We start from the raw sequence: 17,850 nt of genomic DNA, 5'->3' as shown, positions 1-17,850 counted from the left end.
CGGCCGGGAGTTTAGAATAAAAGGAAGCTGCGTTCTCCGAAGCCTCGAGAGAGAAACCCCACGGGGGTATGCCCCAGTGGATTCTCCCTTTATTCGAAGAAAGTTGCAGGACTCCTCTGTCTCCTTTATGAACACCGGCTTTTCATAGCGTGGTTTTCCTCACAAGTGGGAGCCCGGGAGAAGTTGAGGGCGGGGACCGGAGCTGAAAGGCTGGGTGGGGCCGGGCGGCCATTTCACTGCCATCTCTATCACACCCGAGGCCACGGACCCTAGACTAGGCTGCCGTTGCTACGGCGACCGGCCAGTGGCGCCCCACCCTGCACCGCGCGCCGAGCCCCGCCCCGGCCAATCGGAGGGATGGTAGCAACGGAGCGAGGTTCCCTTTGTTCAGCCATTTTAGAATCGTTAGTGGGTTTTGGCACTGAGCTGCGGAGGCAGAGGATTGTCTGCTTCGCTCCCTCGCTACTTCTCTGCTGTCGGGGTCTGGGATGGTGTGGGTAGGTGTTTGGGCTACTAGGGGCGGGCTGGGACGTCCCATCTCCGGCAGCCACTGCCTGCATGCCTACGGGCGGCAGTATGGCCGGTTGGATAGCTGGGCAGCCAGCCGTGGGCCCGGCAGCCGTTATGGGTTTTCGCGCCGCCGCTGGGAGGGGAGCCATGCGGACCCGGACCTAGGTTGCTCCCTCTCTACCCGCTGTCGTTGGCGGGCTGTGTCGTCTCGTCCGGATGGCTTGGATGATGGGGGAGGACCGGGCATCCACCCACCTCTCCAGCTCCCTCGGCTCCTCTTGGTGCTACAACTGGTGTCGTCCCCGCAGCCTTGCGGTGAAAGTCACCTGGGGAATATAAGAAAGTGTCCATATTTCCTGCCTTTTTTTTTTTTTTCTCTGCGCTGTAGAGGGTCCCTGCTAACCAGGTCTGGCTAGGTGGGTTTTCGGTTTTTTGGTGTTGTTTTTTGTTTTGTTTTTTCTTAAGAAATATTCGAAAGGAGTGAAATTCCGTAATTATTTTGTACTTATGTTTGTTTGCTTCCTTGGGGAGCTTGTTAGTTTAGGTGCTTAATGGAAATAGCTGATGGAACTCGTAAAGCCTTTGTGGAGTGACTGTACAAAAGGCACAAATGCATTTTGGGGTTGGCATAAATGGTTTACTCAGTCTTCAAGCTCTTGATTTCCTTGCTGTGAAGGTAATTCCACTCCCTTGAATTTGCGCTCAGGACCCAAGAGATCTTCCTACTGTGAGGCTTGTTCTGCTATGCACTCTGGCCATCACAGGTTCATAACTTGTTTGCTTGCCTTCTTGGCTGTTTAAGTAGTCCTTAATGTGGTATTTAAATATTTCCCAGATATTAGAAAATCCTTACAACAGTAATTGACCAAAACATTAATTTGTGAGTAATCAAACAGAAAAAATAATTGCATGTCCAAGGATACAAGGACATACAAGGAGCCTTTGTTAGAATTGCGAAGTGAGCCTATGATTCTAATGAAGAATCTCATGTGTGTAAAAATAACTGTTTGTGGTCTGTTTCTAAAAGTCCTCACTTTGCATCTGCTGCGTGAACTGTAGTTATTTTGGCATTATATATGGGAGGTTGGAGGAAAGCTGCTCACAGTTGAGAAGAATAGTTTTTATATGATCATTAGTACTTTAGAGTGTATTTGTTCAAAATTCTTCTTGAGGAAGAACTTCTTTACTGTGTGGGTGACCGTGTACTGGAACAGATTGCCTGGAGAAGTTGTGGAGTCTCCCTCACTGGAGATATTCAAGAACTGTCTGGATGCAATCCTGTGCCATGTGCTCTAGGATGACTCTGCTTGAGCCAGGGGGGTGGGACGAGATTTCCCACTGTGGTCCCTTCCAACCTGATCCATTCTGTGAAAATATCTAGTTAGCTTATGCTCAAAGCACTATAATGAAAAGGAATAATTATGATCCTGCAAAAACAGGGTAAAAAAGCCGTTTACTCTGTCTTAAAGGTGGAAGGCTCTGATTAGAATTAATATTGACTAAGGACCATTTTTACCATTGGATATAGGCAGTAAAACAGACTTCAGAGACTTCTGAAATTGATATAAATGTAAGCACAACTGCTAAATTGAGCTAAGCATGCCTTGTGGCAAGAAGGTAAAAATAACATTATTGGTGGGTTTATGAATGTAGACTTATTGGATTATCTGGCATATGTTTTTTTCTAGTATATTTGTTTAGATTGCAGTTTAGGGAGTGCTTGTATGCAGATATTCAAGAGAACCAATATATGTGCTTAATTTTAGGTTCGTGTTGTAAATTGGAGCAAGACCAGGGACTGAATTATCTTATAATCAGGTGATAGGTACACACAGAGCTGTCCGGCAGACTGGCAGATATGGAATAGAGTTTAATTCAATCAAATTTAATTCCTATTCCCACTTTGGGCACACCAAGATGCTATAGCTACAAAGGAGATTGGCAGAAGACCAAGTATAATCCTCCTTCATAAAAGCTGATATTCAGAATCTGTATGGTCTGAAGATCAGGGCTAAAATGAATACTGAGATTTTATTTTTTAAATGTTTCATTGATAAAGATCTCCTTTTGTAGACTCTGCATTGTCACTGTCATAACCGTTTGGACCACAGGTTTGTGAAACTTCTGCACCAATCAAAGTATTGTCAGTAGAATTGTGTCAGTGATATCCAACAGGGGGAGGATTTTTCTTGGCTTTTTTTTTTTTTTTGGAAAGGGCTAGGACTGTTTTTACCATCATTTTCATGTTGCAGATTCTTTGAACATTCAAGTACATGTACCAGAATATTTTTGTTACCTATTCCACTTCTTTAAATTAATTTATAGCTTGATTTGGATAGCTCGGATAGGTTTTCTATATATTTTGATAGATTTCATATCTATATGATAATTGAAAAAATGAATATGTATTTATGTGTATAATATACAGAAGCTATAGGGACTCAGGATAAAGACTGTAATTAGTATTGAAAGTGTATTTTTAAAATATTTAATTGGTAGATATATATTTGTGTAGACCCAGTGTTGTTTGGTTTATATATGAGATCTATCATATACATGATAAATCAGTGTACATAATAATCTGTTTATGAATGTGCACATGGAGGCCATGAAATGTGGCATTTTTTTAATGCTATAGAAATAAATTTCCAAACATCACTTTTAGTCTTCAGTTTTCCCTTTCCAGACCAGATTCCAGAGTGTAACTTAATCAATTAAAAAAAATCACTGGTAATTTTCTGCATACTGAATGCTTTGAAATTTTGTTTGTGTATATGTACATTTTTAGTCAAACAAAATTAACATGTTAAGAAAACTTGGGGGTTTTGAGCCTTGAGGATAAAGTTACTGTTAAATTAGTCCTCTGTTAAATTAATTTTATATAACATTTTCTACAAGTCATTGTGCAATCCCTTGAACATTCAAAATATGCTGCTTATGTAGAAGCTGCCATTAAGGGCATTGATTTAAACGATTGATGTTAAATATAATGGCAGAGGAAAAGGCAAGATAAAATGTTTTTTGGAGAATATGAAATAGTATGTAAGTAGGTACAAAGATGCAAGGAAACTGTTACTCTATTAGAAACCAAAAAGGAAATACTTGCAGAAATTATGGTGAGGTATCACAGAACAGGGGCTTCCAAACCTAGTTAGGAGGTATATGATCATCATTAGTAACTTCTGGCATCCAGAGTCACATGTCTTTCTAACCACACAAAACCAGAATCTCATCTATGGCTTTTCTGCTCCCAGCTTTCCTACTGGATGTTCTTGTCTTGCAATCTAGGATTGCAGTCCAATGCTCATATTCACCTTCCCCATCCATTCATGCACCTGCAGAAGTTTACTATAATTTTTCACTTCAGCCACATTCTTTCCCCTTGCACATGTTCAAATCCTGAATCTTCACTTCCAGCAAGTACAAAGTGGAACCTTAGTTACCCCTGTGTGTACGCCATCACCCTAATCCTGGTCTTCCTCCTTCATCATGTTTCGATCCTCTTTCTATATTCTAAACTAGAAGTGTAGGTCTGCCTGGAGGCAGCAGAGCTGTTCATTGTTGTTGAATGCAGATGGTGGCTGCAGTAGTTCCTGTGTTTACAGAGCCTTTATAGGACTTAGTAGGTAGTTACTCTGCTGCCTGTGTAAATGCAGTGAGAGCCAGGAGCCATGGCTCATTTCAGGACTGAGCATATCACAAAGCAAACATAAGTGGTATATGCACTATGGTTTGGCCACCTTTCTTATAGAGAAACAAGGAAAGTCAGTAGCAGACAACTGTGGAGAGACAAGAGTAATTCTCATTGAAGAATAAAAAGCACAGGTCTGAATTTTAAACCAAATAAGCTAAATCTATGCAGAAGTCCAAATAGATGCCTTTATTTCAGTCTGCTTCACATCAGCTGAGCTTGAGTCCATTCCTTAAAAAAAACCCCAAACATAAAGCAGCCTTAAATTTAAAGAAATTGTTCCACACAGGATCTTTAAAATTGACATATAAGCAAGTTTAAGCTAAACTGATATAACTTTCTTGTGCAGTCAAGCCCTGAGCTAGCTGCCTGAAAATCAGGGGGGATTTTACTGCATTCTGTTAGATGTAATGTAGGCAAGAGGAGTTGACATAAGAGGTGAAAGTTTCAGTTGTTGACTTAGGTCCATAAGTAGTTAAAAACAAAGAAGATCGGGTTTGAATGAACCTTTTGAGCACATGGGAACCAATTGCATTAACAAGAACACTCTAATCATGTAATTACGTTCTTCACTCTTAGTGAGAGACTAGTCAGCACTAGGTTGAAAACACGAGTCTGAAGAGACATGCTATTGGAGCTCCACTGAAAAGGAATTAAGGTAGACAAAGTGATGAGAGGAAATGATTGGTTAAAAAAATTAGGGTTTTGTGTTTTTTTTCTTGCACAGTGCAAATGTGTGTATTTGCGTGTCACATCTTCAAATATCTGTTTATTTAAAAATCCTTTAACCTTTGATGTGTAAAAATCCAGTTGGTCATTTGGTCACATTACCAAACATCTTCAGACATCTTCCCTTCCAAAGTCCTCCTATCTGTAGAAAATACTATAAAAAGTCTTGTATTTCTTGACTAAAAACTGGGTAATGCACTGTAATTTCACACAATGTTTTGCTTCTGGAGAATACCCTATTAAAGTTGTTCTCTGAGCCAATGAGTACTTGTAATATATTTTGCAATTTATAATCTATCTTTCAGTTTAGCAAGGAAGCATATTTTAGGTTAGGCACTCTCCATTCTAATGATTCTCTTAATTTCTTGGTGATTGCACAGAATCAAAATATCAAACGAAAATTAAATAAAGCACAATTGGCGGTATTTTCACAGCTTCCTTCATTTAGAGTGTATATTTCAAGACATGCTTGATTTGTTTGCTACTTACATTTGCAATCCTTTAAAATGTGGATTGGAAAAGATGATACTGAGAAGGGAATTTTGAGATAGAGGAGAATCTTGCATGTAACCACTACTGAGTTCAATCTCTCATTAATAGTTGTAAAATGTGTTTCAAAAATAAGACAGCTTTCTTTTAGATAAGAAAAAATGAATATAATATATGAAGTTCCATGCTTTAATAGTTTTCCATTTAAAATTATGGACTTTTATCTCTGGACATGAGATTAAAAATTGGCAGGCATTGAGATTACTGCTTTTGCTTTGTTTCTTTTATGCTATGTAAGAGGGCAAATGGAGCATAGTGAGGCTTGGATAACCTTAGATCCACTGGGGTGGAACGCTCCCTGTTTTTAAAAAATAAGCAAATAAGACAGCAGAGGCTGTCTTTTTAGGGTCTTTTTGTAGGTCTTGCTTTGAATAAGCATATTTGTCCTGGCTTAAAGGACAGGTGTCTGCCAAGGAAGGTGGGAACCTCCCTTGGAATGGAAAATGTGACCCCCTTCCCTCTGAATTATTATAACTTTGAAATTACAGGGCTTTCAGGAAAAGATCTGGCAAAACAAATAACAGTTCTTTACTAGTGTGTGTGTGTGTATATATATATATATCAAGGCAAACAAATGGCAACAACAACATCAGCAACAACAAACAAAAAAACCAGACCTGACAACAGCCTTCTCTGGGCTGCCAAGTGCTTTTCCTTTTGGTGCAGTTACGGTCACGGCCAGCAGGGGCGATGTTGGCTCCCAACTTGGCAGGGCAAGTGTGATGATTTCACCTTTAGCTGCAGGGGGAGCTGTGGCGTGAGCGCAGCCTCCTCTCCACATGGGTAATGGTGAATCAGTAGATGGGGGAGAGAGAGAAAAGGGGCTTCCTCTTCCTTTGCAAACTCGGGGGGGGGGGGGGATGGAGGAGAGGGACCTGGTCTCAGTACCCCTCCAGATAGTGAAGTGGACTGTCGCAGGAACTTCGGAGCAGCAGGCTAGAACAGCAAATGTGGGCATGCCTCAGGTGGCAAACAAAATGTAGCAGAAACTCCGCAGCTGCAGCAAGAGCCGTGGGGGTTAAGTGGACACGGGGTGTTGGGTTAAAGTGTTGCAAGAAACCCAAAGCAGTAGCAGAAAATCAGCAGGGTTGGGCAGCGGCGGCTGGGATCCCGCAAACAGCATGGAGGCATTGAGACAGCCCTGTGGAGGAGAGAGGGGTCCCAGGTTTTCCCCTGAGACATCCGAGTAGATGGCGAGGGTCCTTTCCAGTGAGATCGGGTGTTGATAAGATCCCAGTTCAACCGCCACTCTTATGAGCAAAGCCTCGCTCATGATAGGAGAAGCAGTAAAAGACAGAGCTCTGCGGTGGCAGCGAATTCTTCCCACAGCAACTGTAGCCTGGCTGTCTCCTCTCCAATCTGAGAGCGAGAGAGTGAGGAGCCAAGCCCATCCCCTCACCCCCCAGCCAAAATCTTGCAGCATCCCTGACCCTCCCAAGAGAAAATTGTGCCCGCATCTGCTCTTCCAGCCTGCTGCTCCGAAGTTCCTGCTACAGTCCATTTCACAACCTGGAGGGAAACCAACCACACCCCTGCCCTGCTCCTTCCCCCAGCATATCTCCTGTTCCTCTTAAGCACCCATCGCCACCATCTCCTAGGCAACAAACGGGAGAAAAAAAAAAAAGGGAAAAATTCTAACCCTTAACAATATTTCAGGATGTTTCCAAATTCAGCAGTAATGCAGATTTTATTGGACATAAGGGTTCTTTAAAACTTTCTTTGCCACACTTATTTCTTGAACTTTTGGAGAAAGAGAATACTCTTGAAAACAAATAACTATATCATAATTTATCTGAGGTTATACAAGTTGAGTTTATACTATGATAGAAATTTTGAAAGTTGGCCTGTGAGTTATTCGTTATCGGAGTTTGTATTTTCACAAAAAACAGATGATACTTAGATTTTTACATATAGGGAAAACAATAATAGAAAATAAGATTTATCAATTTGGCAGCAGTGAGAATTAATTTATGTGGATCCCAGCCTGGTCAGGGAGAGAGAAATGGCAATCATTTCTCACAGTGGCTTGTGAGAATTTTAGGGAGTTGTAGGAATGTGATAGCTTGTTAGTATAAACAATCTGCAGGTGGTGTTTTTCCACTTTGTTTTTCTGTTCTTCTCAAGGACTGTGTGCGAGAAAGATGTTTTTATTTAACTAGCCAATCAAGCAGAATGTATTGTATCGGTCTATATAAGCCGGAGAGTCCTTTGTATTAAAGCTTCTTTTTTTCCTCTTGCAATTCAGTCTCTCGTCTGTTCTTGTATCATTCTTGGCTCAAGGGTGACAAATTTATATTTTTCATCCCGTTTTCTTGATGCTCTTGTTTTATCTAAGGTTTACAGCAGAAAGAATGAAGTGTTAGAATTGAGAGATTTGGTGATAAAGTGATAAATAAGGAAGTGAGATGCTCATTTCAGAAATTGCCCAGTATAGAAGAATTTGATATCTGTGATAAAACATGACATCTATTAGAAGAAATTATAGAAAATATGCTATAGTATGTGATTTTGGGCCCTGGAATATCCCTTGTAGCATCTTCTGTGCAGATTACAAGAGATACCTCAAGGTCAAAGGCAATTTAACAGAGTGGTCATATGCAGTGTAATGTTTTCATTGCAATTTAATCCTTGGGTCCTCCATAAGAGGATATTAATTTAAGGTAATAAAATTCATAAAACTTTTCACAGTTTTGTATAGATGAAGTTACTGCAGCATTGCATCTGGGAAAACCTGAATGAAGGCAAGCAATTTTATTTGTATTTTTAACTTGAGTGAAGTCTCACTGTCCTGTTTATACTAGGTAAGTGTATATTAGGGAAAACTGGTTATTATACATGTGTTCTTTGATATTGTGCTAATTTAGTCATGAGTATGTGTGGGACTGAACTCTGCTATCCTCAGTTACACTTTGAAGTTCAATTTCGAAATTCAGAAGAAATACTAAAACTCAGTGTTGGTCTTGAAATAAACAGGGCCAGGAGACTTCTTCTCCTTTTTAATGCCTTTATTAAAAGTGATCAGCTCAGGATTGGGCAGCTCGGCAGGGCTGCAGTCCCCGTTGTGTCTCCCAGGGCGACTCGGAGGAGGAGGACATGCGCAGCTCTGTCCACTAGGGGCAGAGCCGGGGGATCCAGTCCTCGTGGGAGCCTTTAGGGCGTGATGTCCCCGTCAGATCTTAGTTTCCCTGATTCTGTCCAGCTTGGTCCTGGCGTCGGGACGACTCTCTGCTCAGGGTGAGAGGGGCTCCACATCTCTGCAGGCTCAGCAATCGGCTCCTCACGTCCAGACATCACTTTAGTCTCTCAATTCTTATTTGGCTTGTTGTTTTTGGGGTTTTCTCCGTGGGTTTGGAGTCGAGGTCCCACAAAGCCTTCTGGTCTTGGAGTCACTTTGCAGAACCCCCCCCACCCTCTCAGGTGTCTTCCCTATGCTGTAAGAGAGCACTGCCTCTGGGAAGGGTCATCACTCCACCCAGTCAGGGCTTTTACTAATACAAAAGAGGAGATAAGCTACAACAACCTGTGATTACAATAACAAAGCATTAAGAACCCTGGCAGAGACAGAACTGGCTGCATCCCTGTAACTCTTTCTCACAAAAAAAATATTAACCGAATTTTTGTTCATAACAGGTCTTAACCATGCTGAACAACTTTCTTAGAATCATGGATTCATTTAAGTTGGAGAAGATCTTTTAAGGTCATCAAGTTCAACTGTAAACCTAACACTGCCAAGCCTACCACTAAACTGTGTCCCTAAGTTTCACATCTACACATCTTTGAATCCCTCCAGGGGTGGTGACTCCACCACTCTACTGGGCAGCTTGATAACCCTTTTTCCTAATATCCAATTGTAGTGGTTTTGGTTTGCCAATTTGAGATTTCGCCAATTTTGAGATTTCCTGGGCGTTACACCAATGAGTGTGGTGGGTTTCAGTGCCGGCCAATCACCAGTGCACTCATTTCCTGCTGTGAGGTAGGATTAGGAGAAAAGCAAAGCAGGCTCAAAACTTTAAAACAGTATAAAGAAAAACTTATTAACAGTAACTAAAAGAAAGAGTTAAAAAACAGTTTTCTCATGGCTCTGTCACAAATAGTTGCCACCCGGGGAAATCTGCAATTGTGAAGTCCCTGCCATTTTCCACAAGCTTTTCCCACAGCTGTGTTTATGGGCTATGTCAACTTATGGGGTACAGCTTTGAATATGAGCTGTTCAAAGGCAAAAGTTCTCATTATCTATCTCTAAAATCATCTCTGGGAACAGAGGTCTTGTCTCTCTGGGGGCACAGGGTCTTCACTCTTCTTGTAGATTACAGCTACTTTAGCATCTGTTTACTTTAGCACGGAGGCCATTGCTCGATATCTACAATTTGAACACTTTCATCTCCCCATACCTTCATGCATTGTAGGTGTTATAAATTATCAAATTGAAAGCCAAACTTTTAAGAAAATTTAGCAATGATTTATTAAATTGTCAGCGAGACTGAATTTCGATCGTCAAAAACCACCACAGCCAAGGGCAGCGTCGAACCTGGGATCGGCGCTGGGTGAACACACGGATCTGATCCCTGAATGTCAGTCTCCCCTGTTCACAAATGCTGCTTTGCGCAGTGAGTTCTTATACAGTTTATTCCGCCTGAGGCAGAGATGACCGAATGTTCTTTTGTGTCGCTTCATATGCAGAACCGGGGCTATACATGTGCAGAGTTAGACAAAGTCCAGTCCAGGTGTCTAGATGTTGTCAGAGAACTTCGGGGAAGTCAGTATTCACATGTAACAGGGTGGCGCCGTTAATCATCCTGGTAGATACAATCTTCGAGGTGAAAATCACTCTTGACTGGTCCTGGCAACCTAGGGAAGCCGGTGATTATCACCCAGGAAGTTTCCATTCTTACGTTAAAGAACCCGATGTTATCTTAACGTGTCCGGGAACTAGATGAATATGAATAAGACACTGCTCCCGGCTGGGGTGGTCAAAAGACATAGTTTGGATCTTACAGTATTTTATACATTAATAGCATGAATTATCTCTATCATATACTACATAGGGAAAAAGAGTCTTACTCCATAGCTTTACAAGAGGATTTCAGCCCCAAGATTAAAGCATCTCTTCATCCCTCCCATCTGGGACTTGACTTCTTCACTGACTTCAATGTCTTCATGTTGCTCCTTTACATGCTTGCATCTTGTTCCTTTCTCTCACTCGAGGGAGGATTGAAGGACTGAAAGGGTTAACATGTCGTCTGGAGCCTGCAGATGGTCACCTGACTCTGGCTGGCAGCTTGCAGTGAAACGGCTGTGGCTGGGAGGGGCGGCTAGGATCTAATCAGCCAGGCCAGAACTCAGCGGCAGCACTCCGGGAAGTGGTGGTGGGGAGGGGAGGTGCGGGGGTGGCTTCTCCTAACCCCTGCCCGGTGGTTGTGGGCGAATCAATCTCCATGGTGGTGGGATTCGGGAGCTGGCCCCGGCCCGGGGCTGCTCCTGGGGCCCAGCTGGCCCTGGGCTGGGAGGGGCAGGGCTGTAGCAAGCAGCCAGATGTTAGCAATTGCTGTCATGGCCTGGCCCGGCTCTGTGGCCTCCCCTCCCCTGCCTAGCCACCGATGGGGGAGGGGGGTCCGGAGGGTGCCCCGGGAAAGGGGGTCCCGGCCCCGCGGCAGGGGCCACTCAGCCGTTACCTTTGCCAACCAGAAGAGGAAGAGGAACTTTTCGGGTTTCTTTTGTCTTTAACATGTGTTTTTCACAGAGGCATGTAGTTTTCTAGTGGGTAAAAGCTTTGCATCACTTCCATAAATGTCTCCCATACAAAACCAGGACACCAGTGTAAACCTCCCCTGGCACAACTTGAGACTGTTTCCTCTTGTCCTTTCACTTGCTTAAGAGAATAGATCAACCCCCTACCTGACTACAACCTCTTTTTCCAGCTCAATTTGGTATTGTCTGCAAACTTACTGAGGGTGTACTCAATCCCCTCATCAAGATCATTGATAAAGATATTAAACAGAACTGGCCCCAGTACTGAGCCCTGGGAGACCCCACTAGTGACTGGCTCCAGCTGGATGTAGCACTGTTCACCATTGCTCTCTGGGACTGGCCATCCAGCCAGTTCTTAACCCAGCAAACAGTATTCCCATCCCAAACTATGTGCTGCAGCTTGTGCAAGAGGATGCTATGGGAGACAGTGTCAAAGGCTTTACTGAAGCTGATAGACCACATCCCCAAAGTGGGTCACCTGGTCATAGAAGGAGATCAGGTTGGTCAAGCATGTCCTGCCCCTCCTAAACCCATGCTGGCTAGAACTGATCCCCTGATTGTCCTGCACGTGTTGAATGATGGTACTCAAGATGATCTGCTCCATGACCTTCCCTGGCACTGAGATCAGGCTGACAGGCTTGTTGTTCCCCAGATCCTCCTTTTGGCTAACCTTGTAGATGGGCATCGTATTTGCTCACCTCTAGTCACCTGAAACCCCCCTGGTTAACCAGGACTGCTGGTAAATTATTGCAGGTGACTTGGTGAGCCCTTCTGCCAGTTCCCTCAATACTCTTGGGTGGATCCCATCTGGCCCCATAGACTTGTGAGTGTAAGTGGCATAGCAGGTCAGTAACCATTTCCTGGACCCCTCTGCCCTTCAGGGCTTCCTCACAAGGGACTCTGTCAACCAGGCCCTTTAACAGGCCAAAGTCTGTCCTTTGGAAGTCCAAGGTGGCAGTTCCCTAGTTGGCTCTCATTGTGTCAAGAAGTTATGTTCTGCATACTCCAGCAACCTCCTGGACTGTTTTCTCTTTGATGTGTTGTATTTCCAGCAGATGTCTGGTAAGTTGGAATCTCCCAGCTGCTTATAGAATATTTCATCTGACTCCTCATGGTGGTTGAGTGGTCTGTAACAAACTCCCACCAGGATATCTGTCTTGTTGGCTTCACCCCTGATCCTTACTCATAAATATGTGACCCTTTCATCACCACTGGCAAGCTCTAGACAGTCAAAATGCTCCCTAACATACAGGGGCTACCCTGCTGCCTCTCTTGCCTTGCCCGTCCCTTCTGAAGAGTTTATGGCCATCCATTGTAGCATTCCAGTTGTGTAAGTCATTCCACCATGTTTCCATGATGGCAGTTTGTCAGGATCTGTCCTAGTGAACAGATGACCTGATGGTTCGTAGGAATGATCTCAGAGTGCAAAAACCAACACGGTACAAGGGGGTTTGCAGTGATAATCAAATCAAATGCAGTTTTATTGAAATAACCACAGCAAAAATGTGATAGAGGGATTAAGGGAGAGAAAAAGATGGAGAAAGAGAGAGAAGGAGGGAGAGGGGATATAGCTACCAACGCAGAGACGAAGTCCTTTGGTTCAGTCCAGTTGAGGGTCCGCCTGCTACGCTGGGGAGATCTCAAAGGCTCTAGCTAACTCAGAGGTTTTTATTACTGAAAATTGTGAGGGGAGGGGGGGGGAAACAGATACAATAGGGCACAGATGTAACAGGTAGTCTATGTTCTCAGCAGTAAGCGAGAGCCATTGTTTTCTTGGTTCAGTGGTCACAATCTGCAGGCAAACATCTTGCTTTGGTCAGCTTGCCTACCCCACACACCTCCCCAGGTTGGGGGTTTCAGTCCCAGTCCTTGGAAGGAGCAGAGGCGTCTTTTAGGAGTTTCATGTCTCAGTCCTTGATGGAGAGGCTTCTTACATCTCAGTCTGTCTGTCACGGTGGTTGTAAAACAGGTGAGGGTCTTCTGTGGGAGACCACCTGAAACTCAGGAGAAGTCCAGCCAGGCTGAGAGGTGGGACAGCTTCCAGAGCTGCTATTGTTGCAAATGGGGCACTGTGCCCCCTTCTTAGCATACAGCAAACACACCTGTGAAAACAATAGCTTAACACTGAGCTTTCAGGTCTCAGGGCCCATGGTGTGCGACTTTTCTCCTTCAGAGCCAGATATTCTAGACAGGGGGGGTCTTCTCTTCAGTGGTCTCCCAAGGATGATCGTGAGGCAGATGAGGGAAAATTCAGACAGACTCTCACACAGCTATATCATAGTGTTTTCCAGCTGTGCAATGTTTGTTGCTCCTCCTGTTTGTTGTCCATGCTACATGCATTGGTGTAGATGCACTTCAGCTGGGCTATTGATCTGGCCATCTTTTTAGGGGGAGAAGCCCTCATTCCCATGTGATTCTTTTCAGGCACTTCCATAGTTTCTGATAAATCAATAACCCCTGTGTCTTTGCTGCAACATAGATCTCCATTTCCTACCTCCACTGAGATGGCAGAGCAAAGGACCTTGCTAGCACACCCCTCAGTCACATGCCTCCCCCCCACTCCTTCCCCCAGCTTACCTTTAGCAAGCTTGGTTTTATCCCTTTCCTCCTTCAAAGATAGTGTAAAGCTCTTTCAATGAGCCCTGCTAACTCCTGTGCAAAGATCCTTTTCTCCCTTTGAGACAGGTGAACCCAGCAGGCCTGGTGTTGTATAGACTGACCCATGATCAAGGACCCCAAAGTTCTGCCAGTGACACCACACTCGGTGCCAGGTATTGAGTTGCTGCCTCTTCCTGATTCTTCCTTCATCATTCCTTGTGACTGGAAGGATAGAGGAGAACACTACTTGTGCCTTTGATCCCTTAACCAGTCGTCCCAATGCCCTGAAGTTTCTCTTGATTGCCCTCAGACTTCTTGTTGCAACCTCATTGCTGCCTACCTGAAAAATCAGTACTGGATAATAATCTGAGGGCTGTACTGGGTAGGAAGCTCTCTCTTCACATCTTTCATGCCCCAGGGAGGCAGCGGACATTGCAGCGGACATCCTTAAGGAGTGAGTCTGATCTGCATATGGTACCTTCTGTTCCCTTCAGAAGGGAGTCTCCTAAAACTTTGATATTATTTGTACTGGTATGCAATGATGGTAAGACCAAGTTTTACAAAAGAGATTTTTAATTTAGGGGTGTAATTTTTAATCTAGTGCATTGTCAAATTCTGAAAATTATTATTGAAGATGATTTAAACGAATTAAAAAATAGAAAAATTAAGCCCCCAAGAACTAAAAAAGATTGGCTGCCATGTCATGCAGAAAATAGCCCAAACCTTTTTGCAATTGAGTATAGTATTTTTTTTAGTTAATATTTAAATTGCAGTAGTACCCAGAAGCTCTACATCTGAATTAAAGTTCTAACACATTAGGCAAGTGTTAAAAAGCATCAGTCTTTTTTGCATATGACTTACAACTGAATTACAAAATAAAAGATAAATGGTCTACAAGAGGCAGATAGAAAGAGAATGCGAACTATGAGAGAGACTCAAGGCATCGGTGAACATTGCACCAAAGGAGAATTTCTACATAAAATCTGAGAAAGGGCAGAAAGTATGTTGTAATGCTGCTCGTCAGTAAATTTAGCCTTGAGGTGAAGACTGTAGAATCATTAGCTGAGAAAAGAAGCTCAGATTTTGAATCATGATAATATATAACAACTGTTATATAGGACTGAAAAATAATTCCTTCTCTGTGGATGATTTAAGCTGTCAATGTGATTTCAACTCTTCATAGCTTTAAGTTTCATGTAGTGGTTTCATTATTATTTTAACACTAAGATGATGTGTGAAATGCCATCAAAGTTGTTTAGTAGAGATGGTAAAGGTATTTGCAACAGGTTTTTATTAAAATAGCCTTAAAGTTCTTTAATGACCTGTGGATTTAAAGTAAATTTATTATTTAAAATTAGATTTTCCCCACTATTTATATTTCTTTTACCTTTGGGGAAGAAAAAAACCACAACCGTTTAAAAACTTTGAAACATTTGTTCTTTATTAGTTGCATTATTGGTCACATTTTAAGGAAATTATTTAACATCTGTAGCTATTTAGACTATAGTCACAGTTAGGGATCCTCTCTGATTCGAATACAATTCTGATATATTTCACAAACCTACATTAGAGTATTTAAATGCCTAGAATATTAAAAACTTACAACTCAAGTAAAAATTACATTGAAATTCCTCATAAAATTATATTTTTATGTGTTCAAATTCCTTAGGTTTATGTGGATTTTCAAAACTGAAGTAATAATTACTTTTAATTTAATTTTTGGTTTTTAACATTTCTTTTTTTGGCGTATGTTGCCTGGAAAGAACACAGAACTTTTCCAAACAGTGTTAAAATGATAATATAAAAGCAAGCCTTTACTTGAAAGCTTTCCAGTACACAATATGGAGAAAACTGCACCTGGAATTAGATTAGTACAATTTTATAAGATTAGGTAATTAGTATATCTAGCAAATATTATCCAATTAGAAGAGGCGTTGGTTAGGTAAATTCCCCCCAGGTTCTTTTCTTCCCCACTGGAGTTATTCCAGGGGCTTTCTTGTTATGTCTTCTAAGTTCTAGTGGAAAACAGTGTCCTTGCTAGCCTAAAAAGCAAGACTAAACAGAATTCCAATAAGCTAGCATAATATGTGGGAAAGTGCAGCTACTATGCTAAAGTGCCAAAGAGTTAGAAATTATACAGCTATATATTAAAATATATAAAGCTGCAGATATGAAGGAAAAAATCTTTAGGCATCACATAAAATGCTGCATTTGAAATGCTACATAAAATGAGATAAAATAATTGCTATGGGGACTGGTAATGCTTGTAATGTCTATTTAAGGCTGCATTAGTCACCAAGAAATTTTACCTGATTGTTCATCTACACAACAGCAATCTCTCTGTGTAGAAAAAGTAGAAAAAGTAACATAGCTTTACTCTGTGTGTTCCTTTATGCTCATTCAATGCTGCTTCAAAGCTGGTATTATAGATGTAGTTGTAAGACTGCTTTTTCAAAAAAAAATTGGTAGAAATGAGTGAAGAAAGTAAAAACTAAGAACACAGTAAGAATTATACTCTCATGTACTACTTTTTTTTTTTTTTTTTTTTTTTAACCAGACACTGTAAATGTATGGAATCATAGAAAGGTTTGGGTTGGAAGGGACTATAAAGATCATCTATCTCCAACCTCCCCCACATGGGCAAGGACAACTTTCACTAAACCAGGTTGCTCAAAGCCCAATCCATCCTGGTGTTAAACACTTCCAGGGATGGGGCAGCCACAGCTTCTCTGGGCAACCTGTGGCAGGGCCTCACCACCCTCACAGTAAAGAATTTCTTACTAATCTCCAGTGTAAACCTACCCTCTTTCAGTTAGGAGCCATTCTTCCTTATCCTATCACTCCATACCCTTGTAAAAAGTCCTTTCCCGGTTTCTTGTAGCCCCTTTAGGTACTTGAAGACTGCAGTAAGGTCACTATGAAACTTTTTCTTCCCAGGCTAAATGACACCAACTCCCTCAGCCTTTCCACATAGGAAAGGTGCTCTACCCCTCTAATCAACTTGGTGGGCTCATCCGGACTTGCTCCAACAGGTCCATGTCCTTCCTGTGTTGGGGGCCCCAAAGCTGGATGCAGTACTCCAGGAGGGGTCTCAAAATCAGAGGGGCAAAAATCCCCTCCCTCAACTGGCTGGCCACGCTGTTTTGAATGCAGCCCAGGATACGATTGCCTTTCTGGGCCGCCAGTGCATATTGCCAGCTCATGTCCAGCCTCTTATCCACCAGCACCTCCAAGTCATTTTCCTCAGTGCTGCTCTCAATCCGTTCATCACTCTGCCTGTACTGATACTGAGGGTTGCCCCAACCCAGGTGCAGTACCTTGCACTTGGCCTTGTTGAACCTGATGAGGTTCCCATGGGCCCACTTCTCAAGCTTGTCCAGGTCCCTCTGGATGGCATCCTGTCCTTCAGGTGTGTCAATTGCACTACTCAGCTTGGTGACATCTGCAGACATCCCACTGTCTGTCATTGATGAAGACATTGAATAGCACTGGTCCCAATATGGACCCCTGAATGACACCACTTGTCAACAATGTCCATTGGGACTCTGAGCCATTGATCACTACCCTCTGGATGTGACTGTCTAACAAATTCCTCATCCACCAAACAGTCCATCCATCAAATCCATGTGTCTCTCCAATTTAGCAAGAAGGATGTTGTGGGGGACCGTGTCAAACGCTTTACAGAAGTCCAGATAAATGACATCTGTAGCCCTTCCCTTGTCCACTGATGTAGTCACTCTGTTGTAGAAGGCCACATGTTGGTGAGGGAGGTTTTGACCTTGGTGAAGCTGTGCTGGCTGTTCCGAATCACCCTGTCCTCCATATGCCTTAGCAGAGCTTCTAGGAGGATGTGTTCCATGATCTTCTCAGGCACAGATGGGAAGCCATGACTTTTCACGGAGAGTGGCTTGGCAACTACATTAGCCAGTTCCCTCAGAACTCTGGGATGCATCTCATTGGATCCCATAGACATGTATGTAATGGTTCCTCAGGTGGACATGAACCTGATCTTCACTTACAGTTGG

At 42.8% G+C, this 17,850-nt stretch overlaps 1 protein-coding gene across 7 annotated transcripts in view; it reads left to right on the top strand.

Annotated features, from left to right (window-relative positions):
• Positions 1-372: 372 nt before the first annotated feature.
• The window catches only part of LOC135460380 (transportin-1-like), a 172,581-nt gene continuing 155,103 nt past the window's right edge, over positions 373-17,850 (top strand). For 6 of the 7 annotated variants that reach the window (XR_010443219.1, XM_064737177.1, XM_064737178.1 and 3 more), the window contains exon 1: positions 373-497. The gene's annotated coding sequence lies outside the window, so the exon portion shown is untranslated. Of the gene's footprint in view, positions 498-12,032; positions 12,057-17,850 lie in introns of those variants that run through there. The other variant, XM_064737179.1, reaches the window with a different exon arrangement.

This window comes from Zonotrichia leucophrys, unplaced genomic scaffold, assembly GCF_028769735.1.
Source record: "Zonotrichia leucophrys gambelii isolate GWCS_2022_RI unplaced genomic scaffold, RI_Zleu_2.0 Scaffold_36_1286893, whole genome shotgun sequence".
Lineage (NCBI taxonomy): Eukaryota > Metazoa > Chordata > Aves > Passeriformes > Passerellidae > Zonotrichia > Zonotrichia leucophrys.
Note: the sequence above shows the minus strand (reverse complement) of the source record. Positions and strands in the feature narration are given on the sequence as shown.